Here is a 7305-nt window from a genome sequence, read left to right as displayed (position 1 = left end):
AACACATACAGGTATGGATGTAAAATGGTGCAGCTGCTGTGCAAAACATTGTGGTGGTTCTTCAAAAAGTTAAACAAAAAATTACCCAAAAATCCAGCAATTCCACTTCTGGGTATATACAGAAGAGAGTGGAAAGCAGGGACTTGAATGGATACTTGTACACCCAAGTTCATAGCAGCATTATCCACAATAGACAAAGGGTGGAAACAACTCAAATATCCGTCATCAGATGAATGGATGAACACAATGTGGTCCATCCATACGGCGGAATATTACTTAGCCATGAAAAGGAAGGAGATTCTGACACCTGCTATGACACGGATGAACCTTGAGGACGTGACGCTCAGTGAGAGAAGCCGGACACAGAAGGACAAATACTGTCTGATTCTGCTCACAGGGCATCCCTGGAGGAGTCACATCCAGAGAGACAGGAAGTAGATGGTGGGGTCAGGGGCTGGGGGAGGGGCTGGGGAGTGCCTGATAATGGGCATGGAGTTTCCTTTGGGGTGATAAATATGTTCCACAGTTAGATAGGACTGATGGTTATACAACATCGTGGATGTACTCTCTATCCCACCAAATTGTACTGTCAAAACAGTTAATTTTGTGTTGTGTGAAATTCTCCTGGAAACAAGAAAGACATAAAAGAGAGAAAAGAAATGATCCCTGTCTTCCTGCCTCTTGTTTGTATGCTGCCTTCATTTCCTTACCGGACAGGGACAGACAGGATTTCTGCAATCCCCTGGCTGCAACCTGACAGCTGCTGGCTGGCCTCCAACCCATCTGTCTACCAGTGGGGTCCCCTTGTCCAGGGACTCTGCTGTCAGGCTGTCCATGCAGACAAATGTCCGCCTACAACATGCATCCTCTGTGTCAACACAAAGAACTCCACTTTGGGGAGAAAAACCAACAAAGGCTCACTGAATCTTTCTTTTTTCTTTCTTTTCTTTTCTTTTTTTTTCTTTTGGTTGCACTGCACAGCAGCAGAATTTCGGGATTGAACCCGGGCCCGGCAGTGAAAGCGCCGAGTCCTAACCACTGGACCGCCAGGGAATTTCCCCCCCATGCCCGCCACTGAATCTTTCCAATGGAAGTCACGCACCAAGTCTGTGCATCCACAGGGCACCAAGGTGGGGAGGGAGAGGCAGTGTGGCGGGGTGGGCAGAACAGGGCGCACACACATAACAGCTTGGTCCAGGGGTGTCTCTTCTACTCGGGTACTTCCTGGTCATCGGCATGGATACAGCAGAGGGGGTGAGAGAGGGGGTGAGACTGGAGTCAGGGCATTGACTCCCAGGTGCACACCCCAGAGAATTAAAAACAGGGACTCAAATACTTGTACATGAATGCTCCTAGCAGCTCTACTCGCAATAGCCCAGACCTGGAAGCAACCCAAGTGTCCATCGATGGACGCGAGTGGATAAACAGAACAGGGGACTTCCGTATACTAGCGTATTATTCGACATTGGTCCTGGATCAGGAAGATGGGGGGGGGGAAGCTGCCTGTGCTTACGTTTCCAGGACTGGGACGGGGTGGCAATGGAAATGGGTTGGCATCTCCTTACTGGAAACCCCATCAAGGCCAGGCACTTGTAAGTGGTGTCTGTGTTCTATTCTCTTAGGATCCAGCATACCCTTCTGGACATGGCACTCCAATGTTTGTGGGGGACTGTCCCTCTCACATGCTCATGTGGTTCTACAGATCCATTATCAACTTAGCCCCATCAATCAGAGAATTTCCATCCACAGAGATTCCATCCACAGTGATTGGTTCAGGGAATGAACATGTGACTCAAGTGGGACCAATGAGTGTCATCCCAGGCACTTTGTCTGAAATATAAGCAGTGTCGCTCATGGTGCCATACAGTGGAAGCCTGGAGCTGCCAGGAGTCATTTTTTGCCACCCAACAGCTCTGAGATCTGGAGGGCGTGACCATGTTCCACATAGACTCTGACCCTAGATACTGGCCACTCTGCTGTTCCTCTTTTGTGCATTCACCCCCACCTATCAGCTGGGCTTAAGCCTTCTGGGAGCATCATTGTGGTTGTTTTGTATCTCTGGACCATGAGCCTCAGTTAAAAAAATTTTTTTTTTAATGAGAATGAAGACAAAACAGAAGAGGGCAGATCTTAGAGAGAAAGAGAAGTTGAGGAGTCCATGCCTTCACAACATTGTTTAAGCACCTTTTTTTTTTTTTTTTTTTTTGGCTGTGCCACACGGCATATGGGATCTTAGTTCCCAGAGCAAGGATCAAACACGTGCCCCCTGCATTGTAAGCATGGAGTCTTAACCTCTTGACCACCAGGAAAGTCCCTGTGTAAGCACCTAGATCCAGCCATACCTGAAGCAGGTAGCCCTTAGCCTTTCCTGTGTATTTTGTTTTGGTTTTTTGGTTTAAGCTAATTTGAGTCATGACTTCATTCTTTTGTAAACCAAGAGTTTCGACTGATAGTGTCCCTTTTTTTTTTTTTTAATTTTGCATTTATTTATTTATTTTTATTTTTTGGCTGCATCAGGTCTTAGTTGCGGCACTCATGCGGGCTCTCTAGTTGTGGCGTGCTGGCTCAGTAGTTGTGGCGTGCGGGCTTAGTTGCCCTGCAGCGTGTGGGATCTTAGTTCCCCGACCAGAGATCGAACCGGCGTCCCCTGCATTGCAAGACAGATTCTCAACCACTGGACCACCACAGAAGTCCCATGTCCCTTTTGTTTTGACGTGATTCATCATCCAGCACCTCTCACAAGTAACGTGACCCTCAAAGCTCACGGTGGTAGGTTAGTGTCTGCCACCAAAATGTGGCAAAACCATGGAATCGGTTCCCCAATTGTAAGCTCAACAGCAGCAGAAAGCACCCTGGAGTCAGTCAGAAGCCTGTGTCAGCTTCAGAGGTAAGACTTCCACCTCTGCAGGGCAATCAGTCAATAAATGAGTCCAGGGGGAAGAGAGGCTTCCCCCCAAGCCACCCCTGTCTCCATGCGGCTGGGGCCAAAGTCAACATTTCTTCAGCCAAGTTGTGTGGCTTGTGTTTATCTGGCTTTTCATCCTGTTGACTTTCTGAGGTTGCTATGGGGAGCTGTATAGGCCCCAGGTGTTTCCCGCCTCTCTGGGGATCTTCCTGGAAATGGGTTGCAGGGGGCTTCCTTCAACTGCCCAGGAAAGGCAGATTAAAGGCTGTGAGAGCCTGACAAGGAGGGGAAGGTTGCCGTCTCCTGTTTCCCGGAGGTTACAGGACACTTTCAATAAATGAATCTCTGCCTACCTACCCAGACTCTAACACACACACACACACACACACACACACACACACACACACACACACACACAAACACACAGCTCATCTGGCCATTCCCCCAGGCCGGAAAACATTAGTTTCCAAAAAGCAAACTCAAGTGTTGTAAAATTCTAAAACACAACCCCTTTTCTCACAGCCCTTTAACGCTTAGTTTACACACAATTAAAACCTACAGCGTTCTCTGCGTTCCCAGGTCTCAGATGCTGAAAGTAATGATAATAATTAACAGAGGTTAGGGACTTCCCTGGTGGCGCAATGGTTAAGAATCTGCCTGCCAATGCAGGGGACACGGGTTCGATCCCTGGCCCACGAAGATCCCACATGCCGCAGGGCAACAAAGCCCGTGTGCCACAACTACTGAGCCTGCATGCCGCAACTACTGAAGGTCGCATGCCACAACTGCTGAGCTCATGTGCTGCAACTACTGAAGCCTGTGTGCCTAGAGGCTGTGCTCTGCAACAAGAGAAGCCACCACAATGAGAAGCCCGTGCACCGCAACAAAGAGTAGCCCCCACCTGCCACAACTACAGAAAGCCCGTGCACAGCAACGAAGACCCAATGCAGCCAAAAGCTAAATAAAATTTTTTTAAAAATAGTGGTTAATATTGAGACTTCCCTGGCGGTCCAGCGGTTAGGGCACCATGCTTCCTCTGCAGGGGGCATGGGTTTGATCCCTGGTTGAGGAACCAAGATCCGCAAACCGTGTGATGCGGGAAAAAAAAAAAAAAAAAGTGGCTAATATTTACTAAGTGCTTATTTGGAAACAGACACCATTCTCAACACTTTATATCATCTCATTTAGTCTTTTCAATAACTCTGTAAGACAGCAGTGTAACCCGTTTTAAAGATGAGGAAACAGAGATGCAATCTCCTAACCACCCAGCTATCTTTCATTGAATCTGTTTCCTTTTGATTATTTTACATTTATGCTTACATTTATGTGTGCACCTCCCCAACTAACATCCCAAGGTCTGCCTAGCTGTCCACTGTGGTTCTAGCTTAGCCAAAAACAGGGCCTGGCACAGCTAGGAAGACCACAAACCTTCGTCTCTGAGTTTTGTGGCCACGGAATGACCCCTTCTCATGTCAGGGGGCTGGAATGCACCCCACCAGGCACACATTCCAAATGATCCTCCCCAAACCCCTGGCCACGTGGGAGTGGGGTGTCAGAGAGGAACCCCCATCTCTAGTACTCCCTATTCTTTCCCGGCCAGCTCTTTATTGTATTGTCTTTCCAGCATTTATATTAGCTGGTGATATTTACCTAGAATGTCTGCTCCAGGATGACTGGACATGTTGTCTACGGAGGTATCCCCATTGTCCAGAGTGAGAGAGCAATTCATGCGAAGTGACCACGTTATTATTGTTATGTTGGCAAGTCAGTCGCTCACGCATCCCGCCCCGCCCCAACCCCCCCCCCTTCCCTGCACCCCTTCCCCGACCTCCAGGATCAAGCGGGCACTGTCGCCACCTAGCGACGAAAGGCACCATGGTCCGAATCCCTGGCTTCAGGCCAGATCTGGAGATGCAGTCATTTGAGCGCTTCCCCCAAAACATCCACCCACCACCACACCCCTACCCCGCCCCCGCCCGCCTCTGGCTCCTCCCGGTCAGAAGGAGGCAGCACCTGGCTCCGAGTGGCTCTCGGTCTGGCAGGGGCGGCGTTACAGCAGTGGGTCTCCGAGAGGGATTCCCCACCACCAGCAGCACCTGCAGCACCTGAGGGCCTTTAGAAATGCAGATTCTTGGGCCCCACCTCAAACCTGCGGAATCAGAGACTTGGAGCGAGGCTGGGCCTTCTGTGCTTCAGCGGGGCCCCCGGGGGATACCCCTCCCGCCCTGAGCAGCAGTCTTCAACCACGTTTGCTCCCCGACATTTTCCACAAGTGGGGAGTCCTCCAGGCATCGTGCAGGTGGGGACCAGGGATGCTGCTCAACACCCTCCAGTGCCCAGAAGGGCCCCAACTCAGAGAACGATTGGGCCCCAAATATCAGCAGTGCCGAGGTTAAAAAGCCTCACACTATTTGGGGGAGAAAATGGAATCTGACTCAATTGAGTCCCTGCTCACACTACGCACCAGGATAAATCCCCGATGGTCAGACAGGGTAAACCAGGGTGACCCCCAGTGTCTGTGTCTCCTCCTCTCCCTCCCCCTCAGGTGTGTATTTAAATGTGTGTAGCAGCATCCCAGGACCTCAGAGGTCAGATGGTCATGGAGTACATTGTCCTGGGGGGTCCATGAAATCCCCTAATCCAGTGAATCTCATCCATGGTGATCCTGCCAACCCCCCAGGGGACACTGGGAGATGTCTGGGGACATTTGTTATTGTCATGACCGGGGGGCGGGGGTCCTGGCATCCAATGGGTGGGGGCCAAGGATGCTCTCCACACCCCGAAGTGCCCAGGATGGCCCCCCCGCACCAAGAATCATCCACCCAGTCTACTGTCTAGACTGAAATTCCTGCCCCAGAGCCAAGCAGATATGCTAATCATAGTGGGGGACCTTGGGCAAGGGTCTTGGGGCTCGGAGCCTCCAAGCCCCAACTTTTGTAAGTTGGGAATGATGACAGGACCCATCCGCCTAAGGATGTTGCAAAGACAACGACGAGCATGGACACGGAAAGACCCAGTCCCTGGGTTTGGGAGGAATCTATGGGGCGGCAGACCCCTCCCCTTTAAAACGGAGGCCCGTATGGGACTTGGGGAGACCTGCTTAAGGAAATGGGGGCCTTTCTGCAGAAGCCCGCGCCACTGTGCCAGGGACTGGGGGAGCCCCCTTGTCCTTCCGCCTCCTGCTCTAGCCTGCAGGTACAAATGCCTGGCCGCGTCTCTTCCGCGAGAAATGCGGAGACATACTGGCCGCCCGTCCCGCCTCCGCCGGGAAAGACCGCTTTCTACTGGTCTCGGGTCAGCAGTGGCGAGGTCCGATTGGCCGAGAGGCGGGCCGTGGCGAGTGATGGACAGACAGGGGGCGGGGCCTCGGGGCCCTGAGAGCTTTCAGCGCGCGTAGGCTGATTCTGGCCGCTGGAATGCGGTGCGAGGAGGGGGCGGACAGAGCTCCCCAGCCCCCGCGGAATTGCCCAGGGGCCGATTCTTAGGGGTGGAACCGCAACAGCGGGGAGATTGCCTGTCTTGCTCCCACCCTCTCTTTTCCTTTCTCAGATGGGGAAACTGAGTGTTTATTCAAAATTTTATTTCCTCCACCATGGCTTTTTTGCATTAATTTTTTTTTAATTAAAAAAAATTTTTTATTGAAGTATTTGCTTTACAATGTTGTGTTAATTTCTGGTATACAGCAAAGTGATTCAGTTATACATATATATACATATCCTTTTTCATATTTGTTTCCATTATGATTTATTACAGGGTATTGGATATAGTTCCTTGTGCTATACAGTAGGACCTTGTTGTTTACTTATTTTATATAAAGTAGTTTGTATCTGCTAATCCCAAACTCCTACTTTATCCCTCCCCCACCCCCTTTTCCCCTTTGGTAACCATAAGTTTGTTTTCTGCATTAATTATGATTTTTAAAATATATTGCAATAAAATGGTATTTACCTCTATGACTGAGTTTTTCTGGCGTGACCCAAGTCCACCTCTGCAGAGAAGGATCCAGGCAAGTGAGCCCAAGGGATCTGCTGCTGCTTCTTGGGCCTCCAGCTGCTGGGGTCAAATCATCACTCCCAGATCTGACCTTTGGGAGGGAGAGGGAGCGGCCCTGGCTCCTTTGGCCTTACATTTTAAAATTGATTAATTAATTAAGTACAATGACTAAGTTTTGTAACATGTATATTGAGACATAATTTTCATGCCTTACAATTCACTCATTTAAATTGTACAATTCAGTGGTTTTCACAAGGTTGTGCAACCAGCACCACGATCTATTTTAGAGATTTTCATCACCCCAAAAGGAACCCTGCCCCCCTCATTAGCAGTCACTCCCCACTCCCTTCCCCAGCCCCTGGCAACCACTAATCCACTTTCTGTCTCTGTGGATTCGCCTGTTCTGG

Source organism: Balaenoptera borealis, assembly GCF_965194805.1.
Source record: "Balaenoptera borealis genome assembly, chromosome: 2".
Lineage (NCBI taxonomy): Eukaryota > Metazoa > Chordata > Mammalia > Artiodactyla > Balaenopteridae > Balaenoptera > Balaenoptera borealis.
This window is presented reverse-complemented; position numbering follows the sequence as displayed.